Genomic DNA, 26899 nt, shown 5'->3' on the forward strand with positions numbered 1-26899 from the left:
TTCTCCTATTCAGTACAAAGTGACTATCCACACCGTTTAAAGGAGCTAGTGGAGCTTCATACAGTCAGTCACCTAGGTTTCCTGACACATCTACACAGAATCCAAAATATAGGTTGTAGTTTCGTTACCATCCGATCTACCAGAGTAGCGCATGTGAGCTCATGTGAAATTCCCCCTCCTCAATGATGTGATCATGTGAATGTAAACTGTGAGTCTGCACTCCAGAAGGCAACAGTTTGTCAGACGTGAGAGTGACATCTTTCACACTATGAATATTCAGTTATTGGCTCAATTGTTGGCTTTGATACAACGCCTGTTTCTTCTATACCTATTAAACAATACTGCAAAAACTTTTCTGGCTACATGATGGCTCCAATAGAATCTGGTGGTCCTTTTAAATATGATGACTCTGCCATCCAGTTCTGGTAACACAGACGCAGATGTTAGACAATACAGAGCTGCAGGACGTTTCCACTTCTTCACATTTACGTTTTACTAGTAAAAATCTCTTTGAATAAGGGCCCATGGATGAAGACAGAATGTTCCTCAGTTGGTTTACAGAAGTATGACCCAAGGACATTCTGGCTTAGATCAAGACAGAAAGGAAGCAGACTAGCCTCATAAATTATTTCTTAATATGTATATTTTCAGAGGCTAAATCTAATAAAAATCAATAATTCTCAAATTAACAAATAATTATCAGCTTATGATTTGGGGGATACGAGGGCCAAGCTAAGTGCTAAACTGTTTCATTTTATATGAAATTCTGTTCCTTTCAATGTTTAACATCACTGTCAGTATGAGCAGACCATCCCGTTTTTTAAGTCTAAATAGCAGTGATTTCCATCTGTGAGCTTCCAGTTGTGCGTATCTCATGTGCAGGGATACAGCCGACGTCAGCACTTACCTGGTCAGACCACCACCAGCTCAGGAGCAGCCAAAAGGAGCAGCTTCCTGCGACACCTACCACTTTAACCTCCCAGTTCCTCCGCACTACAGCACCCTCAGAGCAGCCCACAACTCACTGCAATAAAAGAGGCTCTACAGACACAAACTTAGGAGATATTAAAAATACGTTTCTTATATGTCACCTATTGCTACCTTAGAAATATGTTCTGTTCTAAGTGGGGGCGGGGGGCTTGTCTTTCATAACCTTCAGCTTCACACAAAAGCAGAGGGAACTACTAAGAAGAAGTTAATTTAAAATGCAATAAAATAAATAAATGGGGTGGGCTAGGGTCCGCAGGGTTCAAAAGATGAGGTCCTCAATGCATTCTGAGGAGGGTGATTTTGTTCCAGAGCTACATAAAAATGTTCACCCCCCAAGAGTGGCCTATTGGGAGGAAATACTTAGCGCAATGTATTAGAAATACCCAAAGCCAGGCGGTAGTGGCACACACCTTTAATCCCAGCCCTCGGGAGGCAGAGGCAGGCAGATCGCTGTGAGTTCGAGGCCAGCCTGGTCTACAAAGTGAGTCCAGGACAGCCAAGGCTACATAGAGAAACCCTGTCACAAAAAAAAAAAAAAAAAAAAAAAAACCCAAGCCAAGATCATTCAAGATGGTGTCAATCACACACTGTGTCTGATCTGTGGAACAGCAGTGACTGCACAGCCACCAAAGGACCATACCGAGAGCTCCAAACACACTGCTGGTGTTTCCCAGAAAGAAGGAAATCCTGCCATGTGGATCATCCATGCCCTCCTGCCGCAGGACCATGAGACCACACTCCAGTGAGCTCCCATTGACCCCAGGCAGCCTCCACTGCCACCGCCATTTTTCGGGTTGCAGCCCAGCACAGTGCTGGCCAAGGCGATGGCCTTTGAGGACTGGGTGCTGTTTGGGTCCAGCCTGAGCAAAGACTGCACTGCCCACGCCATAGGCCTCACGGATCTCCTCTCACGGGCCTGGGCCATGCTCAGGTCCGAGAGCTGGATGGTGCAAAAATGGATACTAGAGGAAGCAACTAGACGGGGGCCCATGGCGCATGGAGCACTCCATGGAACCAGAGATTCCGGAGGCATGAATAAAAGAGCCACAAGTTCTCTGGGACAAGAAGCTGAGCTGGGCCAACATCAATGGTTTCTGCAAGCAACTCAACAACGACTTTGAGGGGCCTCCACTTGCCACTTGCTTGATGGCTGAAAAGATCCAGTACCCACAGGAGTAGGAGGCCATCCAGGCCTTGACGGCCAGCAGCAATCTGGCGAATTGAATGGGAGCAGGAGACCTAGCCCTGAGGACATGGAAGCAGGAGAGCTGACCCTGAGGACACAAGAACAGGAGAGCTGGCCCTGAGGATGTGGGAGCAAGTGAGCCAGCCCTGGGGACATGGGAGCCTGAGAGCTGGCTGTGCCTTGAGGACACTGAAGTAGAAGAACCAGCCCCACCCCCCAGGACATGGAAGCAGCAGAGTGGGCCCCACCCTGAGAACAGGAGAGCAGGTGAGCCAGGCCTACCCTGATGCCAATGGGAGCAGGTGAGCTGGACCTGCCATGATGACATGGTAGCAGGAGAGTGAGCCATGCCCTGATGACAAGGGAGCGGGTGAGCTGGCATGCTCTGATGACAAGGGAACAGGTGAGCTGGCCCTGTCCTGAGGACCTAGGAATGAGAGAGTGGGCCCTGCTCTGAGGACAAGGGACCAGGGGAGCCAACCCTGCCATGGTAACAGCTGGCCCTGCCCTGAGGACATGGGAATGGGAGAGTGGGCCCTGCCCTGAGGAATGGGAACAGGAGAACCAACCCTGCCATGATAACAGCTGGCCCTGCCATGATGACATAGGAGCAGGAGAGCGGGCCCTGCCCTGAGTACATGGGAATAGGACCTTATCCAGGGCTCTGAGTCGACCTCACCCCAACATCTACCCCATGTATGACTTGCTGGAACACATGAAGGGGCCAGATCTGCAGACTAGAAGATTAAGAATCTCCTTGACACATGACAACAATGGGATATCCGACAGCAGTCCCAGTGAGGATCTGGTAATGATAGTGTAGGCCTCAAACCAGACCCATGACTCATAGCAATGAACATTTGAAAATAAACATATGTGGACAAAGGGCTGTACTGCGTGATACACTACAGCTTCTGTAACAAGATTTTTTGTTTGTCTGTTTTATTTTACTGGGGAGGGGGAGGAGAGGAATTTTGGTGCATGACATGTAAATCACAGACATTCAATGAAAGTAAAAAAATAAATAAATAAAGTAAAATGGCTGTTAAGTGTGGAGAAAATTTCCGGTTTGAAACAATATTTTCTAATCTCTTAGAAATGGAATATTTCGAGACTGTGAGTGATTACAAGTGAGTAACAGTAGAGGTATGATGTTGGCCTACTTTGGTTTCCTTTAAGATTGACATTTAAAAACAGTCTGCATCACAGAACTATGAATTTAATCATATATTGTTTTGAAATGCCAATGCTGTTAAAAATGGAATTAGTTTATCTCAGCTGGGAAGCGATCTAAGAAAAAAGACTGTGCCCTACACCTGTACTTTATCACCTATATTAACTGAAGTTGTTCACCCTGAATGTCATGAATAAAGCAGTTTAATGGGGAAGACCATCCATTTCAAAATAAACTAGTAAACTTAACACACAATTTTTTAACTGCATTAAGTACACAATCAAAACTTTTCTCAGCACGGATGTCATGATTGCTAGCCATGAGATAATACAATAGCTTTAATAACGACTACTCTCTTTACAACATACTTAAAAGCTCATAAACACCCATTTACAACTAACTTCCCAAGAAAATATTACTCAAGAAGATATAATAGAAAAAAAATGCTTAAGAAAACTCTTTGGGTTCTTTATATGTAAATGCTATAAAAGTCACCACTAGTTTCAGGGGAAAATGACTTCAACTAAGTCAAAGATAAAGGTTTGAAGCTTTTAATGCAGATTTTGATTTTCAAAGACTTAAAAACCTGAACACTACTTATCAAGAGCAACTAGAAAAGAGGGCGCTAAGTATGGTTGTACATGCCTTCCAGGACCTTGAGTCTGTGGTAGAAAGATCACACATTTGAGGCCAGCCTGGCTACATATAGCAATTTGAAGGCAGCCTGAACTATACAAAATAGGCCTTTCCAGAAAAAAAAAATATATATGTCTAACATTATAATTAACAAGTGACAGAGATTTACTTTAATGCCTTCACAGCAATGCAGAGTAAATGCAATCTCCACTAGTTAGTGAGCATCAGTGCTCCATATTATCAATTATCTGCAAGAACTTTTACTATGCAAATTTCTACTAGATGATATTCCACATACAATCTGGTTGACCAATAATATTAAAATCACTGAGCCTTAGTGTAGCAAGAGGAAATATACTTTCACTTTTACATAAAATTATTTCTGTAGCCTTGTTGCATTATTTATCATTCACAGTGATTTTTATAGTCCCATGGTTGACTACAGATTTTTCTTAGTGATTTATGTTAGTCTCTTTTAAAGCCTCGTTCATATTTATAGCTTATTCTCCTTCCAGAAAAGGTAACAATCCTACCCATGTATATATGTCATGATAAGCTTACAGACGGATAGAGGATGGACACAGGGAGACTTTACATAACAGAAAGATTGATGTACAGCTGCTGATGCTGTTATAGGGCAATTTAACAGGAGGAAAATAGAAAAACGGATCCTAGAATTGAACAACTAACTTCACGTGGCAGAATTTTAAGAGACGTATATTTCAAATGTCCAAAAATTGCTCATTTTCTTACAGTAAACACAAAGGCTAGTAGTTCACATATGTAACACTGTGTTGGCTACTCTGTCACTATTACTGAGAACATGTTTCTACAGGGTACATTCCTTACTGCCAGCTGCTTCAGAAATACCACAATAGGGGAGAATCAGAACAGCCTAGTAAAAAACAACTTTTAATAGAGAAGCCTATTCTGATGGGTGAGCACTAGTAATTCTCTGGCAGAGAACTGAAGGTTGAGTGAGATTTCAAGATGGCAGAGGGTGCTGAAGATAGAAGATTCTTGTCTTTTCTGGAAGCCTGGGCTGTACCACTGTTCCAGTCTAGTCATCAGATTTCACCTCAGATATATTTGCTGCTTTGTATCACCAAAACAGAACAAACCCCCTATTTCTATAGCCTAAGGTACAAATTCTCTAAACTACATATAAAATCAGTCATTTTTTAAAATGGCCACATGAGATATGTGTTGATATTATTGCTGTGTCTTTTCCAATGTTTTCATTCTTTTTTGTTCTGTCTTTGGCTTGTTCTGCATTTCTTTCATTAGAAAAGCTAATCAGCACATCAGGATGACAACCAGACCTTCTACTCCTCTCAGTGAGGAAGACAGAAGGCAACAAATGGTGTTAATAACATCGAAACCACTAAGCAGTAATTTAGATTATAAATTGGTTGCATGGTGTTTAGCCCAATCAATACTTTTCATTTAGAAAGATAATGGTCAAAGAGTTCACCTCGCATCTGTCACAGCATATTGTCATTTCATTCAAAATATCTAACTTCTTTCCATACAGCAATGAGTTATAAACTGAGCAAGTTTAGACTAACAACAAACTGGAAACAAGGACCATGCCAGAAACCCTACTAAACAGATACCAGCATCACAGCACTATTTCCTCTATTACTAGGACAGCAGTCCAGATGATGAGTCTAATTCCCACCCCCCCCCCCACTTTTTTTTTAAAGTGAAGCTGACACTCAAATCAGAGCCAGGTCATCTCCAACCTTCCTTAAAACTTTGTATCTGCCCTCACAATATTTAAATAAGTCATGCCTAGCAGAAGGAGACAGAACTCAGAAGCTGAGAGAACTGGCTGTCCCTTTAGATGATCCAGGTGTTATTCCCAGCACCCACTTGGTAGCTTCCAAGCATCTGTAACTCTGGCTCAAGGAAATCCAATGGCCTCTTCTGGCCTTGTGGACAAAAGGAACACACATGGTGCAGACATACGTGCTTACAAAAATACCCATATACATACAATATTTTAATTTTAAATAATTCATGCCTAGGAATGAAAGTATAGGAAATATATAATTAGAAAAATGAAAATATTAAATATCAGGAGCCTATGAAATGTAGAAAATCATTCAGTTATATAAATAATTTTTCTTTCTAATATAAAATAGATTGACTAGCAAATTTTTTGATTTCCTAAATATGTTGGCCCATGTTTATAATATACATTTAAATATACATTTAATAAACATTAAAATCCCATGTGTAGATAAGGAAAATGAAATAAAAGAAGATATTACTCTAACTTGCAACTTAATAGGCAATCTGCAAGCAGAAATTTTAAAAAGTTTAAATGTTAAGATATAAGCTGATGAGTAGTATCCCACAATCTCACCAACATAGCCATTAAGAGTTATAAATAAAAAGGACATTAAAACAGCTCATAATGCCAAAACCTAGATCCAAATACAGCCAGTGCCAGAATGTTTAATGAGTCCCCACCGAGGCTGATGAAACAGAGCTAAAGCATCACATGATGATCTAATGATGCTGCTCCAAGGGAAAGCCACCTGCTTATGCAGAAAAGGTACAGAAAGCCTCTCCTCCTCTTCTGCTATATTCCAAAGAAGCAATGTTGAGCAACATTCTAGACCACAGCGATGCGGGTTTGAGAGGCTGCCGGCCCTCCCAGCTCACTTTCCTCCTCATGCAAACACCAGCTGTCCACGTTCATTGGAACAGCCATTCAAACTGAAGAAGTTACCTGAAATCAGGAGCGTACATAAGACAGAACTCTGACAATACCATTGTAAAATACCATAGGCAAGGAAAAAGCAATCACAAAAACAGATTTTTACTTGACTACTCATGTTTTTCTCTGTATTCTCATACAACTAATTTCTAGCAGTGAAACATTTCCTTAATTGTCACCTGGGCATTTAGGCAAGAGGCTAAGAAGAAGTACGTCCTCACTTTCCAACAGAGGGCAACAATGGGTCTGTATAGAGCTGCTCCCTTATGAGGGGGGTAAACAGGAAAAAGAAAGTGGCAGGAGAGCAACTGCAACGTGGGAAGCAAGAGGCTCTCAGTAAGTCCTGACAACCATAGCAGCACATAAAGCAAACGGCCTCTTGCAACAGTAAAAGAAACCTTTCAAGCGAAAACTGGCTGAGAGACAGCCATTGGTATAAGATTAAAGGGAACCAGGGAAAATAAAAAATAAAAAAGACTGCCAGGAAAACAAACAAAAAATGTTGTAACAGAAAAGAAAAATCACAATAAAGACCCAGGGTTAGTAATAATAGATAACACATAAAATAAAATCAGAGGCGCGTGCACACACACATACACGCACACACGCACGCACACACAAACCACAAAATCTTTCAGACATGCTCTCCAATGAAGATGGGGAATAGCAAAACTGAGGAGACAGAGAAAAAATGATCAGAAGGCAGATTATGAGAACAGGATTTTAGCCACAAATTATAGAAAGAGACAGAAAGGGGGGAGGCTAAAGTGAGAGAGAATATAAATGAAAATGATGTTATTTTTATTTTTTTCAAGACAAAGTTTCTCTGTGTAGCCTTGGCTGTTCAGGAACTCACTTTATAGACCAGTCTGGTCTTGAACTCACAGAGATCCACCTACCTCTGCCCCCCCGAGAGCTGGAACTAGAGGCATGCACCACTGCGCCCGGTGCACTGCTATTTTCTTTATTTAATGAGAAATATTAAGAATAAAAAAGAAGACTATGCCCTATTTGATAGTTAGAGTAGTCAGGTCAGTGAATAGCCCTTAGCTAGGCACATACTGTTTGTATGGACAGGAGAGCAGAACAAAGACCTTATAAAAAGAACAAAAGTCTGAAGACTTGCATAGTTCCTATAGCATTAAATGGCAGCAAACTCTGTAACGATTGTCTACAGAGGCTTTAAAAGAAAAGAGATTTAGAAGCAAAATACACCCTCAGACTTTAGAGAACTTCAGAAAACACGGACTCTGTTTGGATGGTCTCTTAGGCTCTTCCACTTGTCATTAAAAAGTCCACTAGTGGCTTAAGATTTAAATCTACCCTCTCAGCTCTAGAAGCCAGATATCTGAAAATAACTTTATCAGTAGGTCTATGTGGACAAAAGCTCACTGACTCTCTTGGAGAGGCCTGGTCTTTGAGTCCCCCTGTTGCTGGGGGTTGCCAGGATTGCCTGGCATCTCGTAGCCTATGGAAATAGTACCGCACAGCCTGCCTCTGCTGTCAAATAGCCTCATGTATTGCCCGTCACTATAATCAACTCCCTATCTCCTTAAAGGAGCAGGCATCATTAAACTAGGTTCCTCCTAAATCCAGAGCTGCTCATCTTAACCTGTATAATCCCACTTTACTCTAACTAAATATGCAAAAGACTTACAGGCACTAGTTTCAGGGGTTAGCAATATAATTTCATTCATTATAGGGAAGAAACATATTTTAGGGGCCCAAGGAGGGGCAGAAATTCTAACATTAAGGATAAGAAAGTTATAAAGCACAGGATTCACTGATGACTTTCCCGGGCCCAGTGTCAGGAAACAAACTAGTTAAGAATGTGGAAAGGCAAGCTGTGCAGACCTAGGGCAGAGCAGACCTCAGTAACACCCCTTTAGAGGCACCTGGACCTGGTCCATCCCCTACCTTGAAGCTCATATGCTGAGTCACAGCCAAAGTACTTCAATTAGACACTAAAGAAAACCAACACCAGTGCCATTCTTTCAATCACACATTGACAGTGGTTCAACTACTTAAATACATAAAGCAAAGTAGTTCAGATTTAATAATGAAAGCTACATTTGTTTTTTTTTTCTCTAAAAAATAAGTATCACATAAAATCTGAGTTGTAAATTAATTATTTGTGGATTTTCTTTGGGAATTTGAGAAATAATTTTTGGCATTGTTAAGTCTCATACTAAATTATCTGAATCATTATATTTTAGTTAATTCTGGTCTAGGTTCTGTGACTGTACCTGTATTAAGAATGTTTAGAAGTAATTAGGAGAGGAATTCAATATTTTAAAGTAAATAAACATTTAAATAAAAGAAAAAAATCCCAGGACTGTGGGGTTCTGGATGCTTTTCAAATTTGCATTTTTCTAAACAACACTATAATAAGCATATAACTACATTTACGAAGAGAAAAGAATGAATTATTAAAATAAGTACATGGAATTTTGCCTTCACAAAACAGGCAATTATATGAGGTTTTAATGAAGTAAAAACTTAACTCTCATTCTCAATCTTTTCTGAAATCCTCAAATTTCCATTGGGACAGGCCTGCCCAGCACACTGTACAGGAAGCAGCCTCCCGTCTCCTCTATAAGATCTGCTTATCCTAGTTGAGAAGAATACACAGAAGTCTCTGGTTGCATAAGAAACTCTGGCTTCTAATGGAAAAGGGTCAACACTGGTATTTTCATGAGTCAATATTACTTTTCCAATTATGTATTTTTAGAACATTACTACAGTGGGAAAATGCACACGGACATACATGATGAAATGTGTAATTGAATTGGGCTAAATCACTCAAAAGATGGAAGTATAAGCTACAGAAGGCAAAGTAACCTTTTCCACTTAAGGATCTCAATGGAAATCTACAGGAACATATGCAAATGGACAAGGGGGTGTGGCAAATACACAAGTGTCAGAAGGGTGTTAAAAAGTTTATAGTCTAGGATCAAGTGTACTAGTTAGGTCTTTGTCAACTTGACACAAGTTAGAGTTATCTAAGAATGGACATCTTAGACGTCTCAGATTGCCCTGGGAGCAAGCCTGTGGAACATTTTCTTAATTAATGACTGATGTGGACAGGCCCAGCCCACTGTGGGCAGTGCCTTCTTGTCCTGGAGTGCATAGAAAAGTAAACTGAGCAAGTCAGAAAGAACCAGCCGGTAAGCAGTACTCCTCCACTGCTGTTTCAACTGCTGCCTTGCATTTCCTACCTTGAGCTCAAGCCAGGACTTACTTTCCTCGATAATGGACTGGGACCTTAAGCCGAAATAACCCTTTCCTCCTCAGATTAATTTGATCACCATGTTTACCATAGCAATAGAAACTTAACCAAGGTGAATTCCCACTGCCACTACTTGACTTCTATAGCTTTGAAATAAGTTTCCACTCAAGAATATTATTACTCACACATGGTGATTCATGCCTGTGATCCCAGCACCCAGGAGGCTAAGGCCACAGGATCAAGAATTGAAGATGAGTCTAAACTTCATACTCAATACACACACACACACACACACACACACACACACACACACACACACACACACCCCTCTAACCACTACTTGGGTAAAAAGGTAGAGGTGGTCCACAGCATGTCAGTTTACAACTTGCAGAAGTATCTATGAGTCATCCATCCCAGCCAGAACCTAGAACACATTCACTAGCCAATAGCATGCAGGCCAGAGATAATGAACAGTTCAAATAATCATCAATCACTAGAAAACATTTTACAGAATAAAATGTTGCAAGGGGGAAAGGAAAGCATTCCCTTCATGCTAAACAGACCAACTCCCTTATGATGTCTTATTCACCATTTTTGATCACATGAATACTGAGCTGTGAAAAGGGACTGCTTTACCTTTCCTGGCCTCAGAGATAGGTAGTCAAAATGCTGGCGCCAGGTAAGAAACACGATAACTTCAAACACAAAGCCAGAATAGGAAACTATTACATGTGTGAGTAAAGCACTTCTGTGTCCCTTTTTCCAAAATATATGATACTCCAGGGACATGTACTCTGCTCATAATCATCTGCCCAGACCGGGTGGTGGTGGCACACGCCTTTAATCCCAGTACATGGGAGGCAGAGGCAAGTGGATCTCTGAGTTTGAGTCCAGCCTGGTCTACAGAGTGAGTTCCAGGACAGCCAGGGCTACGTAGAGAAACCATCTCGGAAAACACAAAAATAAACACACAAAAAAACTGATCAATAATCACCTGTCCATTAAAAACCTCTGTCCCTCCCCCACCTTTCAGTGGTACCCTTCCCCTAAATCATTCCCCTTTTGCTTTCATATCATATGTATATATGTACATGTATATACACACACACACACACACACACACACATACACATATATATATATATATATATATATATATATATATATATATATATATATATATATATATTCCATATAGTATTTGGGTTTACCCATGGCTTACCTTACACTTAGCTTTAGAGCCTTTCTTCCCCCCATGGAGTCCATTTTCTGGCTTTCTATCTTATATATGTGTACATGTATTGGCTGGATCTTGATTTCACATGAGGACACATGCATGATGTTTGTCTTTCTCTCTTATCTCACTAACATGATGGTTTCCAGGTCCATTCATTTTCATGAAGATGGTCAAATGTCTTCCTTTTGAATAAATGCTCCTTTTTAGACTTTGCCAGAAAGGGGGGAGAGAAGGATGCTCCTTACCAAGGTATACTACAGTATACTGGTAGGCTCAATAATTCCTTAGAATTGAGAAAAGCCCAGAAAAGGTAGCATGGTAAAAGGCAGAATCTCACAATAATCTCACATATTAAGCTTATCTGGAAAAGACTTTTCTTTTGTTTGTAGGTATTACTTTCCAGGCTTCTAGAGTGAGGCAAGGGCATGATTTTGTTGGTTTTGGTTTGTTTCCTGTGTTTGTAAACTTTCTAAGATGATTCTAACACATAACCAAGGCTAAAACCCACTGAGGTAACAGAAGAGCTCTAGGAGATTAAAACAACGCCATGGGTTTTAATGGGGCTGCGAGTTTTCATTTGTACAGTCTATACCATCACTCTGTATTCCCAAGCCTTCTCTTACACACCAGCAAAGGAAAAGGTACAGCATCCACACAGGGCTTTGGAACCTCAAATATGTGTTAACTGTAAAGCACTTGACAGATGTTTAAGCAGTCCTTTTCAAACACAGAATTTAGAGAGATTTTAGGGACTGTTAATAAATCCTGAAGATCAGAAACCTATGACTGCATGTACACACTTGAGTAAATTCTATAATGAGTTTACAAAATTTCAACTTGCCAGGATATAAGATGAAAACTTTTAAAATGCTGTCTTTCAGTTATCAAGTATATGACAGAAGGAAATTATTAATCTGTACATATAAGGTCCAGGAATTTGGACCCCTTAATAGAAATGAGCAATTTTGAATGTTTTTACTGTATTAGTTCTTTGACAATTTTGTACATATAGATAACATAGTCTCATTATTCTTACCCACTTTCCATCTCACATTCCCCACACCTTTATCAACCACTCTTACATTCCTACAGATACATTTCTCACATTTATGTATTTTGTCTTATTTTGTGACCCACTGAGCTTAGCCAGGACCACCCATGAGACCATGGGCTGGGAGCTAGCCACTGAAGCAGGGCAGGTTCAGCATAAGGTCCACAAGTAAAGACGATAGCTGCTAACCCTCCAGGATCCACTGGTAGCCAGTGGTTCAACAGGAGACAGTAAACACCCTGTGTCCTGTCTGATACATGACCAGCAGATAACAGGCCCCCTTTTTTTTTTAAAGATTTATTTATTATGTATACAGTATGCATTAGATCACATTATAGATAGCTATGAGCCACCATATGGTTGCTGGGAATTGAACTTAGGACCTTGGGAAGAGCAGTCAGTGCTCTTAACCACTGAGCCATCTCTCTAGCCCAACAGGTCCAATCTTGTACAGACTCAGTATAGGCAATCACAGATGCTATGACTATGGTTGCATGCTATGACATCATGGTTGCAATGGTGGGCAACCAAGAAGAATGACAAAAGCGAGATCATTTGGGGAAGCATCTGAGGCCTCCCTGATGAACAACTCCTATGGAGGTACCCCACAACTGGCACTGCGATCCACGGCTTTTAGGAGCACCATTCTCTAGTCATGCAGCACATCACCCTTCTGACTCTTCATTTTTATCTTATAGTATTTAAAGTGGCTTAGATAGTAAGTAGTAGGTCACACTTTTATTCCGGTAAGCGTTTAGAGCTGGGTGATAAAGCACGCATCATGGATTACAGAGTTTGAACTCTAGCACTTAATAAAAACCCATATGCAGTTGATCTCTTAGCAAGTAGACATCATTAAGAAGAGCACTCGGAGAAACCCTGACTCGAAAAACAAAAACAAAAAGGAAGAGCACTCCAAAAGTGTGGGCATAAGACCACATCTACTCCTGAGACTTAAAAAAACAGTCTGTCTGACAACATCTCTCATTCTATCAACCCAGACCTCTCTCCCAAGCACCAAGATCTGTATCTTATCATCTGCCAAGCACAAGCACACCACACAATACCAGCCCCAACTCTAGTCTTTCTCCTTTCGCTCTCAATGTAGCTTACTCCTCCACATTCAGGACTCAACTTAGATGGCATATCTTCAAAGACAGCCGGATGATCATCCCAATCTGAAGAAGATACCTCCTAAATGGGTCAGACAGTAATCTGATCTTCTACAATATTCCTGTGTGGGGAAGGGAATTCACTCTGACCTCTGTAGGAGCTCACAGTCTCCACCACTTGACTAGACTGTAAACGTCATAGAAAATGTCAGTATGCGGTTCAAATGCAGATAAAGCTAAAAAACAAGAAGGCCTAGAGATCTTCAGGCTCCTCTCTCTAGTCAGGGTCTCCCAACTTAAACTGAAAACTTCTTTGGTCAAACAGGCTGCCTTGTCCTTGCCTTCTCCTAAGGAACCCTTCAGGTGGAACCACTAGTCATCCTGTACCTGAGAATAAGCTACACCCTACTCTTAGGAAGACATAGCTCTCAGCTCAGCTTTTTGACTCAGGTCTCAAGACCCGAAAGAATAAAAATTCTCGTAATTTCCTAAGCCACACGGTCTGTCACTAAGGCTTGGTCCTGGTGCAGCATCCACAATAAGGGCTTTCTCTATTGGCACCATCCTCTCTGACCATAGGATCATTTTGCACAGTTTGTACTTTTCATGCATAGAAGGCCCTTCCTCCCTTGACCCACACATTCCCCTCTGAGGAGGCAGTGTGCAGCTGACCTTCCTGGAAAGATGTGTAAATTTTGCTAAAAGTCATTCATACCACCCAGTGATAACACCATGGGCAGAATGAGTAGGCAGTGAGATCTACAGAGCAGAAACAAACAGTTGGTCAGAGACTAGCCATTGGAGTCTATATCCTTCTAAATGGCGATAGATAGGAAGTGTCAAATAGGGCTTGTGAGATTTGAATTTCCAGTACAGAATGAATGATGGCAAACATAGAAAACTACTATGCATTTCACAGATCAAACCTTGTCTTTTAGGTCTGGTTTCTGGTTTCATCAAAGACTACTTAATTACTGTCTGATGAGCAGAGATATAAAATTCTTACACTATGTGCTACATATAAGAGCTTTATTAACAGACTTTTGTCTATTGTTCATTTAGCCTATGGCTCGGGGCCTCTCTAGGTTCTCCTCAGTCCTCAACTGCAAAACATAGTATTGCTTCTAAAATTACACATAGCTCATGTACAAGGAAGAGGCTTCACAGCTAAATCTATGCCTGAGAGCCAGGAAACCACAAAACCATAGAAGAAAACTAGAGTCCAGAGCACTGGTGAAGTGAAACCCATAGCACATAAAAGGGCTAAACCCTCATTCCTTGCTTCTCAGTGCATCCCTTCACAGACCCTGGAGCCGCACAGATATATTTCCACTATAGGCCTTACTGGTCTGTGTTTGTTGTTGTTGTTTGGTTGTTATTTTGTTTGCTTTGTTAACTTGGCACAAACTACAGTCACTTGGGAAGAAGGCTCCTCAAGGAACTGCCTGCATTAAGTTGGTATGTGGGCATGTCTGTGGAGCATTTCTTGATTAATGACTGACATGGGAGAGCCCAGACCACCACTGGTGATGCAATCGCTGGGAAAGTGGTCCTGGGTTAGATAAGGAAACCAGGCAGTATTCGGCATCCCTCTGTAATTTCCGCTCCGCTGCCTGCTTCCAGACTCCTGCCTGAAGCTCTTGATCTAGCTTCCCTGCATGGCAACTGTAATTTATAAACTGAAATAAAACCCCTTCTCCCCTAATTGTTTTTCCTCAGTGTCTTATCACAGTAACAGAAAAAGAAACGATAAATTCTTTTTGTGTGAAGGCCTTGTTTTGGGTTAACATTATCAACCCTCACTAGAGTCCCACTACTTCAAACTCCAAGACATTTAAATAAATTCCTCTCTTTGTTGTTGTTGTTGTGGTGGTGGTGGTTGTGGTGGTGGTGGTGGTGGTGGTGGTGGTGGTTAGAAGTTGTGACAAAACCGCTTTAGTCACACAACCTGATTACTTATCAGGTTTGATTTTTTTTTCCCCTTTGTCTAAAATCCAGCAAATCTTCACATTCACCAAATACCTTGTCCTAACTTCTCAAAATCCATCTACTTCCTCCTCTCTTACTCCTTCTTAATTCTTAATTATACTTTTCCTGGATTGCAAGTAAATCTCTTTCTTGTCTAGACTCTTTTCTTCAGTTTACAAATAGGTACAAATAACAACCCTTGAAGTACCTCTTGATGGCTTCACCACACTCACAACACTGAGGAATCCTTCCACTATGTTTCCCCAGCTCTTTGACCCAACATCATCAACAAGCAAAACATGCCATCACTATTTGCATGTGATACTGTCTACTAGTGAAAGCTCTTTAAAACACAACACCAAAGCTTTGTAATTTTAAATCTCCAATAGTATAATAAATTCCCAGAAAAGTTTATGCACTGAATAAATTGTCCTGACATGGTCTCTCTAATAACTGTTTCTTTCATTGTCCTTAAACTATCCTTCATCTGATACTACTCTTACGAAGAAAAGCTTTTTAATTGGCTTTCAGTTTTATTACATTCCACGTCATTATAAAACTGTGTCCAGGGCATTCTCCACAGTTGAATGGAGAGTGGGGTCTGACTTTCACACATACTCTGGTGCCCATATTTGACCACGTCCCCTGGATGGGGAGACCTGGTGGCACTCAGAGGAAGGATAGCAGGCTACCAAGAAAAGACTTGATACCCTATGAGCATATACAGGGGGAGGAATTCCCCCTCAGTCACAGTCATAGGGGAGGGGAGTAAGGGGAAAATGGGAGGGAGAGAGGAATGGGAGGATACAAGGGATGGGATAACCATTGAGATGTAATATGAATAAATTAATAAAATAAAATTTAAAAAAATAAATAATAAAAATAAAGCTGTGTCCAGTATATCCCTTCTACGACACAAATCTCCTGTCAATATAAAAGGAGGCTTAAAGACACCAGACATTTAAAATAAATTCAAAAGGCACACACACACACACACACACACACAAAGGCTTCAATGTTTCTCCAATGCTATGAATCTTAAAGAAGGTTTAAAAACAACAGAAACTGAAATAAGCTCAAAACACAGAAACACATACAAATAAATAAAAAATAATCCATCTTTGTTGTTTCCCCAGTGCTATGAATCTTTAAGGAGGCTTAGAAACAGCAGAGAAATAAATGCAAAACACACATCCACGTGTAGGGACAAAAAATCTTCCATTTTCCTCTACTGCTATGAATCTTTAAAATGGTTTTAAAAGACCAGATATTTAGATAAATGTAAAACACGCATAAGTACACACACATATACAACTAACAATCTCCAATGTTTTGACAAGCTTTGTCTGTGGTCAATCCTTAATAATTAATAGAGCCATGTGTCCAAATTCCTTTCCTTTCACGCAGCTTTCCATGAATACCCAGTGGAAGAGAACTTTGGCAATAATGCATCCTTTTCTTCCACTCAGCACAAGGATTCGATCTCAGAAATAAGAGTCAGAGGACATACTGAATTGGCACGTGCACACACAGAAACACGCAGACAACATGTGCAAGGACTTAGCAACATTACTCAAGGATAGCCTCACTGTTCTTCAAGATGCTGAAAAACCTTGTTCTTTAATATAAAACTGGATCCTCCATGTCTCAAGTAGATTTCCTTGCTCACAGGTTGCCTTCTCTTCTGGCCCATCCCCAGTGTACTCTTTCCTACCGCATCTACTCAGAGACTCCTTCCCCAGACTTGACTTGCTTCACTGGACACAAAAGCCACTCCTTTCTTGAAGCACTTCCTAAAAAGTTTAATCCCTCTGATGTTTAGAGCTCACGTCATTTATTTGGCATTTACCACCAGTTGCTAATGTTTCAGCTTTTTAAATAGAATATTTCAGCCAAAATCTCCCAGGAGCAGCTCCACAAGCATCATGAGCCCTAATGAGCAAATGTAGCAGGAGAAGTTAAAACCAAGGCTGAAAGTGCTTAAAGAAAAAGGCAGTGGAGCCAGTGGTAAGAATAACCTTGTGAGCGCTTCCCAAGTGCACAGCTGATTGGGCTGCTTTCATCGATCTGCCAACCTCTCTCCCATAAAACCCCATGGATATATAAAGAGAAACAAGAGGACTTAAGTTTACAGAAGCTATAATTCATGGAAAGTTAAAAACGTAGCTGAAGTAGGTCACTCTAGGCCTTGGTTTGGAAATAATCAGTCAACATGCATGTAGTGATAGTAAAAAAAGTGTCAGCAACTGACTATGCTGTCTGATCACTAAACGTGTTTTCTAGAAGGCTTTTAAGTGAAAACAATTAAAAAGGAAACAGACACAATGATGCTATAATTCACAAGAACTGTACTAACCCACATTTGGTTTCTTGGAGACATTAGAGCCCAGTGGGAGATGACGAGTTCCACTGAATTATGGTCCCAATGGTGTCATTACCATTGGGAATCTACACACTCCATGATTCACTAGTTGGGGGTGGGGGGTTCCAGAGAAAGTATAAAAAGGGTTATCTGGGCAAAGAAACTTATATTCTGTATACCCAAAACCTAGGGTATTTTCAACCATTTAATAAATCCTGGCGGAGCTTGGGAGACAGCCAGTGCGTAAAGTGCTTTCTGTACAAGCACAGAAATCTGAGGTTTGGATCCTTACGACCAACAGAAAAACTGGGCATCAGAGCACATAGCTATAAACCAAGAATTCAGGGACCAGAGAGAGGTGGATAATGGGAATCTCACTGGCTAAGATGGGTTTCACATTTCAGTGAGAGACTCTGTCTAAAAACTCAATGTGGAGAACAATTGGGGAAGTTAATCCACAGAAATCATGAGCCAAGAAGCATACCCCACACACTGACTCATGAGTACAAGAACACTGAGATGAATTTTTTGGTCCCGGGTCCCATGTGTCAGTAATCAGAAGGCAGTGCTGGTTTGAACTATATCCTCATGAATATAACACTCAGTTTCATAAATCATATAATGCATATTGTTTTACATTTTAACTTTCCTGAAGTTGTGTGGAATCTGATATATTAGAATTCATTAATTACGTTGATTTCCTCTAAATTTAGCATTAAGGCCTTGGAGACAGAGGTGACAACTGAAAGCACCATGTGTGATACAGCCAAATTGCACTCATCTGACAAATGGAGCAGAGAGACAAAGAAGAGAGGTTAAAACCAAACCTCACAGTCAAGGCCCCTAAAGCCAGCTGTTATGGGTCATCAGCACCACAAAAACAAACACACAAACAACAAAAACAAAACTAAACAACTGACTCAATGACTTAATGTCACCAGTACTTGCCAAGGAACCAAAGAAGTTTTTGAGTTGAAAACATGAAGAAACAACTCAATGTGTTATGATGTTTTCCAAGAACACCTGGAACCTGAACACTCGGCACAACATGATATTCTGTGTATCTAACATGTTATCTTACAGAACACACTGTTTTGTCTTTTGTCACAAAAGAATTTATGAAAGAATATACAAAAAAAACTCAGGCTGTTGTGCTGAAGGCAAAGGAGGCCAGGCAGAAAACCAATAACCAGGTAGTTGAGATACACAATGGAGTAGTTGGTGTCATAATCAACGAAACATCTTGGGATATGAGTTAACATAAAGCCTATCACGGTTCCCTGACACACCAGATGAAGAATAATCTCTGAAGCTAAGACCCAAGAATCTGGACACTGAACAGTATAGATGATTTTCATGACTGTTATTAAAATTAGAAAACCAAAGGACAGTAGCAAAAAGCACTGCACTATACACAATGGAAAAGTGTGTATAGTTCACAACTTATAAGAATAAACAACACAAAAATGGAGAAAGAATATACAAAACCTAGGCGGAAGAAAAGGAAACACAGAAAGTTATTTATAAACTAACATATAAGCCATTTAAATATAAATGCACAAACACTAAAAAATCAAGAACTGTGATTCTTTATCAGATCGAGAAACAAAGGCCCTGGGATGAAGGATTAATTCCATCGTTGTGCAAGAGGCCAAGAGTACCATATGAGACATCATTAGGATAATTAAATAATTAACACACGTAGAATTAAATTCCTCTTGGGGCAAATGATAATGAACAAGAAACACCTAATGTAGTTTCACAAATGACTCTTCAAATATCACAAAGACAGATTTGAACTAAATATGGAGAAAAGTAAAAAAGTATCTTCTCTCTCAGCTCAAACTTAAAGACTCAGAGGTACCAAATTAATTCATGCTACTCAAGTAAGTCAGACATGAGGAGACAAGCTTTTAAAATTATCAAGGAGTAAGGGAAAGACTAGGAAAAGAAAAACGTTGCTAAAAACAGAATAGGGCACAGAATTAATGAAGACTAAACTAGCTCAGAAACTAATTCTTTTTAATTTGTCTTTGACAAGAAAAATGAAGAAGACATATTTGTATAATTAGAGAGAATGAAGACTTTGCAAAAATAGCGACTGACAAAAAGCAGATGTGGAACACTTGACAGAACTAAACTCAAACCAATCAGTTGGCCTGGCTGATGGGAAGCTGAGGCTCTCAAGAGAATTCAACTCACACACTGTGGACTCATTTAAACTCATTATGGAAATATCATAGGAAAACGGGCAAACAGAAAATCTGAGTGGAGGCGTGGGCAGAGGGGAAAATAGCTTATCAGTCTTCACATGGTTAGAAGGGGAAATTTTAGATTTTGATAGTGGAATCAGTGTCACTCTCACCCAGACGGAGAGTTCCATGAGACTACAGGACTGCTTCTTACCCTCTTCAGCGAGTTCAGATGGAGCAATACATGACCCCAAAATGAACACGGGTAAACAGTAAGCTACAATGGAAATGCTACCAAATACCTCCATGTCTTCTCACAGAAAAATGTTCCACAGAGGAATTTATAGCTCATTTATTCTTTCATAAATAACATAATGGCAAAGGGCAAAAAACTTAAATATCTGGTAGATAATTTAAAAAATAAATCATAATTAGAATAAAAACAATACCAAAAGACAAATAAATTTGTGTTATAATAACTGTAATATAAATGTATTTCTATTTATTGTATATAGAAGTATAGAAATATAAATCTATAATAAATATAAAAATAGAGATACTGTTTAAAAGACCAAAAATGTACAACGTGCAACATTACTATACACAACTATTTTTAGCATTTTGTTTAAAAATAAATTATTATTTAGAGAACATGAAAAGTTAAACATGTAGACAGCAATTCTAAAAAACACTTTTATCATGATGATTGTTTGGCCTAAAAAAGCAATAAAATATCTCACAATCTAACACAATCCATTCACAGTCAAAACATTCTAATGTATTTGTCAATAATTCACCATCAGTTTATAAGTAGCATAAATAGACAAATTTATATTGAGGCATATGCTGCCAGGAGGTTGGTAAGCAGATCTGAAGCAATTAAAAACATAAGCTGAAACAACTACGTGTTGCATTGTCCACATGACAAATTAGTAAGTTTAAGTGAGAGGAACTATTTCTTTTAAACAGTGCATAGTATGCATTAATAGCTATACAACATTCAAACCAAACTAAAAGCCACTAACTCATACACAGGAAAGGAATATGATACATGTAACATCATTTGTATCAAAATAAGAGCTCAGGCTGAAAAAAACACATCTTAAATCATATTCCAGGATCTTCTCACTTAGAAGCCAAGCTTAGGTAGATAGATGACTGAGTACAGAAACAAGAGTTAACAATAAGTGCATATAATGTAGGTCTCAGGCACCATGAGCTTAACCCAGGACATCTCCAGTCAATTTGTATAAATGCTGAGAAGGAGGCACAAACATCTTTTAAAACAACCAAGACACCTGCTGTAGTGGTATATACCTATAATTTCAGTGCCTGTGAGGCTGAAGTGGGAAGATTACAAGCATAGCCAGCCTACGCTCTGTAGTGACACCCTGTCTCAAAAACTAAAAATAAATACAAGTGAATCAAGAGCAACAATCTTTTGAATCACTTGCCTGGAGTAATTCTACATGCTAAATAATAGCATTAATTAATAATAATTATCACTACTAAGATAATTCTAATAGTCTATGATACCTAACATGGGAAGTAAAAGATCAACAAGAAATATTTAAATGTAAAAATACTCTAATCAGATATCTGACTAAAGAAGAGGAAGTACATTCTTCACTGTCAAAAGTATCCCTGTTCACTGTGATAGTTAATCCTGACAACTTGACAGAATCTAGAATCATCTAGGAGAAAAGCTCTGAACTGCTTGTGAAAGGCTATCTAGGTGAGGTTAATTGAATTGGGAAGACTCACCCTAACTATGGATGATAGCTCTCTATGAGTTAATGTCCTACAATGAATAGAAAAAAGAAAGCAAGCTGAGTACCAGTATTCACCTCCCTTATCCTCCTGACAATGGATACACTTATGACCAGTTGTCTCAAGTTCCTGCTGCCATGGTGGACTGTGTATTTTAAAACTGTGAGCCAAAATAAACACTTTTCCTTAATTTGGTTTTGTTATGGTGATTAACCACAGCAACCGGGAAAAAAAAATACTAACATGATCATTTACATTCAACAAAATTGGGATAGGATTACAAACAGATAACACTATATACATAATCTGGATAGTCGTGGACATTAATAAAATAATGGAGTATTGTTCCCAAAACTGGCTATCCATGGAGCTAACTAACTCAAGTACAGGCAGAAAGGAGTAGATAATAGAAATTTGCAATAAAAGTTGTTAAATGAGTTCTCTTGCTGGCAGCCTGAGCATTCAGAATAATAGAAACCTAAGAACATCCATGGCAAACTTATATATGCTGTGCAGTCTATAGATAGCAACCCATGCATTTGATACTCTAGAATGTTTTCTGTTCACATGTTCATTCAGTGCTAACCACCTTGCTTCTCTACCTTTGCAACTTATATCCCAATAGTTGAGCAACTTAAAAACATAAAAAGCTCCTCTGAGAAAATATAAGTAGCTAAGTAGGATGATCTACAACCAAACAGCATAGGGAAATAAAAAGAAAAAAAAAAGGCAGATGGTATGAGAAACAGATAAAGTGACATAAAAAGAAACAAAAGGCTGGGGGCGTTGGTTCTGAGTCGGCAAAACAAGGCACACCTCGATCAACGAGCAGGAGCCTTCGGCCAAACGATGTGTGGGAAGAGCTCAACAGAAGCAGCACTACCAAGTTCGAGATGATGCCCATCAATCATTAAGGGCTCTGAATTTTTGTTTTTATGTGTTTTGTGTGTGTTGTGCGTGTGTGTGTTTGTGTGTGTGTGTGCGCACGTGTGCGTGTGTATACGCACACACATGTGTTTCTCTTGTTTTTTCTTTGTTTTGCATTTCTGTTTGTTTTTTAATTCTAGCTTGATTCTTTGCCTCTTTGTTTTCGAAACAGAGAGAAACAAGGTATAGAGTTGGATGCGTAGAGACTGGGGAAGACCTGAGAGGAAAGAGGGAAAATCAGACTACATTGTATGGTTTGGAAGTGGTGGCACACATCTTTAATCTCAGCACTCGGGAGGCAGAGGCAGAAGGAAATCTGTGAGTTAGAGGCCAGCCTGGTCTACAGAGCTAGGACCAGCACAGCCAGGGCTACAAAAGGAAACCTTGTCTCAAAATAATCAAAAAAAGGAAGAAAGGGGGGCTGGAGAGATGGCTCAGAGGTTAAGAGCACTGACTGCTCTTCCAGAGGTCCTGAGTTCAATTCCCAGCAACCGCATGGTGGCTCACAACCTGTAATGTGATCTAATGCCCTCTTCTGACCTGAAGGTGTACATGCAGACAGAGCACGGTATACATAATAATAAATAAGTAAATATTTAATAAAAAAGAAAAAGGAAGGAAGAAAGGAAGGAGAAAAATATAGGAAAAGTTAATTTTCAATAAAATAATAGATATCTGATAGACAAAGAGATGATAAAAAAAATCTGAAGGTTCTCAGTATATTGTGTAAAAAAGGATCAACTAGAAAATGCATATTACACAATTTTCCATTAGAAGTGTGTTAGAATATTTATGCTTAAAAGATAAGATTCTTTTGTCTGAAAATTTAAGATAAGCTGAAAATCAAAATCTAAAACAGAACTTTACATTAAAACAATAACTGGGCATTACCAATCACCATCATTTTAAAGAAAATATGATGCAGCACGAATTTACTTAAAGCAAGTCTCACACAAACACAGACAGACAGACAGACAGACAGAGAGACAAAGACAGTCAGACAGACAGACAGACAGCAGGGGAGGGCAGGGGGGTAGAGAGAGAACGAAATGAGAACATTATGTAGCAGGAGAATGCTAAGATTTAATTACAAAAGCCAAGAGCCAGATGGATCTGTCCAGGATCTCACAAGAGACCCGGAACATAAGAATAGGAAAATGGTTAATAAGCCCAAAGTATCTCTGAAGCAACATCAATGGTGCACTGAATTTTTTTTACTGTGATCTGCACTGATTCAAATTTAGTAAATGTTGCAGCTTGTTCTTCTACCTCCCTAATCTATCCTACCATACTCTCGAGAAAACAAAAGGACCCCTACCATCACTGTACAGTCTAGAGCATTTACAAAATGACTTGGTAGAGAAGCTTTGAATTTTGCAATTACAGAAAAGGAAATATACCATGAATGCCAGAGGGGGGAGCTCAGAGCAAAGGGAAAGATCATGAAGAACCAGGCAAGAAGGAGAAAGCTTGAGAACATTCTGGGGCTTTCAGGAAATATCTTTTTCTTTTTTTCTTTTTTTACTTTTATCCAGTATTATCTTCTGAAGGAGGTATTACAACACCCACTGAAATGTTGGGTTTTTTTTCTCCTCAGCTAGAGGAAAGATAAATAAAAGTACTGCTGAGGGTAAGCAGTTTAAACAATGGCCAGGTTTCTCAGTCCTTTGCCATAGGAGGTCTCTGGCACCCTGGCCTTTCCTTTCCAATCAGTTTTGATTGCAAATGAGACCACACAGTAGGATCGGAATCTAATGACGCTGAAGGCAGAGTGAAGGAATTAACCCAACAAAATCATTATTTTTAAAAGGTGCTTGGCCTCCTCCAGCTTCCTTTATATGTTTACTTCTATGAACAAAATGGAATTTTAATAGGCTCTTTGCAAAATTAAAGAGACTGCGTGGATTTACTTCCCTTTTACCACTAAGAAAATATAACTATTTTATCCAACAAAAAGGAGCTACTACCATAATCTCCTATAAACAATTTCTACAGAACAGGATCCTCTTCCAGGTCTGTGCTCTTCACATCCTTTGCAACAGATTTCCACTCTGAGTAGCACCTACTTTGATGCTAGTTTTGTAATGCCAATGCTCCAAAACCAGTGCCCATGGAAAAATCCTTACATCAGCATTCTTCTGTACCCCTTAGCTACAGCCACAACAAGAATAAAAACTATCCTACAGCTTGGCAGCATACAATATGCTGGTTATCTATGATTCAGCTGTAGTGTGAGCTCGGCTAGACTTGATACAAAGCTACAGATCAGACCCAGCACTGGTCACTCATCTCCATCGCCCCTACTTAAGAGGGTACTATTTAATGACAACTGATAGAAATACAAAAGCCAAAGTATGTGGTAAAGCATAAGTCTACCTTTTGTAGTTGCAAATCAGGTCAGTGATCATGGAAAAGCACATATCCAAACCCAGTGTCAGGAGCAAGGATTCATAATGGTCCCAGGAAGGCGGAAGAGGGATACTGAATATCTTGGGCTGGAGAGATGGCTCAGAGGTTAAGAGCACTGACTGCTCTTCCAGAGGGCCTGAGTTCAATTCCCAGCAACCACATGGTGGCCCACAACTATCTGTAACGTGATCTGACGTCCTCTTCTGTCATGCAGGCAGAGCACTGCATATATAATAAATAAGTAAATAAATAAATAAGTAAATCTTTTTTTAAAAAGGAGTATCTGATGATCATACCACAGTCTTAGACACAGGACTAGGGTGTGTCTAGTGACCCACACCTCATAGCCTGATACTAATGGTATTCTAAGGAAATCAATCACCACACAAAGTGGAAGAAAACAATCTGTCTATATAAATATGGCCTTTATGGGACCATTAGAAAATAGACATTAAATAGGAAAAATGATTGTAAAATTGTGATTATGTTGAAGTCAGAAACATGCTGACAAACAAAGCACAATTAACTACAGAAACAGTGATCAGAGTGATTATATATGGTCCTGGCTGCTTCCAAGTACTTCCTACACAGACTGCCATATAACAGCATCAATAATATTTTGTGCAATATTAGCTTTGCATAGAAAGAACGACCAGGCAGGAGAATTACAAATAGATGAGAAGAAAAAATGTGCTTGGGACCTCATGAGGCTGAGAAGTTTCTGTAAGGCAGGAGACACTGTCAAGAGAACAAAGCAACAGCCTACAGACTGGGAAAAAATCTTCACCAACCCTACATCTGACAAAGGTCTAATATCCAAAATATATAAAGAACTCAAGAAATTAAACACCACCAAACCGAATAACCCAATTGAGAAATGGGGCTTGGAACTAAACAGAGAATTCTCAACAGAGGAGTATCAAATGGCTGAGAAACACTTAAAGAAATGCTCAACCTCCTTAGTCATCAGGGAAATGCAAATCAAAACAACTCTGAGATTCCATCTTACACCCATCAGAATGGCTAAGATCAAAAATTCAAGCGACACCACATGCTGGCGAGGATGTGGGGAGAGAGGAACACTCCTTCATTGCTGGTGGGAATGCAAACTAGTACAGCCACTTTGGAAATCTATCTGGTGCTATCTCAGAAAAATGGGAATAGGGCTTCCTCAAGACCCAGCTATTCCACTCCTTGGAATATACCCAGAAGATGCTCCAGCACAAAACAAGAAAATTTGCTCAACCATGTTCATAGCAGCCTTATTCATAATAGCCAGAACATGGAAACAGCCTAAGTGTCCCTCAGTAGAAGAGTGGATAAAGAAACTGTGGTACATATACACTATGGAATACTACTCAGCTATTAAAAACAAGGAATTCCTGAAATTTGTGGATAAATGGATTGAGCTAGAAATGATCATAATGAGTGAGTTAACCCAGAAGCAGAAAGAATCAAATGGTATATACTCACTTATATCTGCATACTAGCCCAAGGGGCATGTCCCACGAAAGCCTTCACTTACCAGGAAACTGGGACAGAGGAGAAGGCATCCTATTAGGACTCTAAATGAGAGACGCATGGGAGAACAGCAAAATAAAAGGATCCAGAGGGTCCTAGAAATCTACAAGTAGAACAATATGATAGGCAGATTTGGGCCCAGGGGTCCCGCTCAAACTAAGGCACCAGCCAAGGACAATACAGGAGGTAAACTTTAAACCCCTTCCCAGATCTAGCCAATGGTCAGAATATTCTCCACAGTTGAGTGGAGAGTGTGATACGACTTTCTCACGTACTCTGGTGCCTCACATTTGACCATGTCCCCTGGAGGGGGAGACCTGGTGGCACTCAGAGGATGGACAGCAAGTAGCCAAGAAGAGACTTGATACCCTATGAGAATATATAGGGGGAGGTAATCCCCCTCAGGA

At 39.8% G+C, this 26899-nt stretch overlaps 1 protein-coding gene across 1 annotated transcript in view; it reads right to left on the minus strand.

Moving 5' to 3' along the window:
* The window catches only part of Exoc4 (exocyst complex component 4), a 741149-nt gene that overhangs the window by 544067 nt on the left and 170183 nt on the right, over positions 1–26899 (minus strand). The gene's annotated exons all lie outside the window — the stretch shown is intronic.

Source organism: Acomys russatus, chromosome 10, assembly GCF_903995435.1.
Source record: "Acomys russatus chromosome 10, mAcoRus1.1, whole genome shotgun sequence".
In the NCBI taxonomy this organism is placed as follows: Eukaryota; Metazoa; Chordata; class Mammalia; order Rodentia; family Muridae; genus Acomys; species Acomys russatus.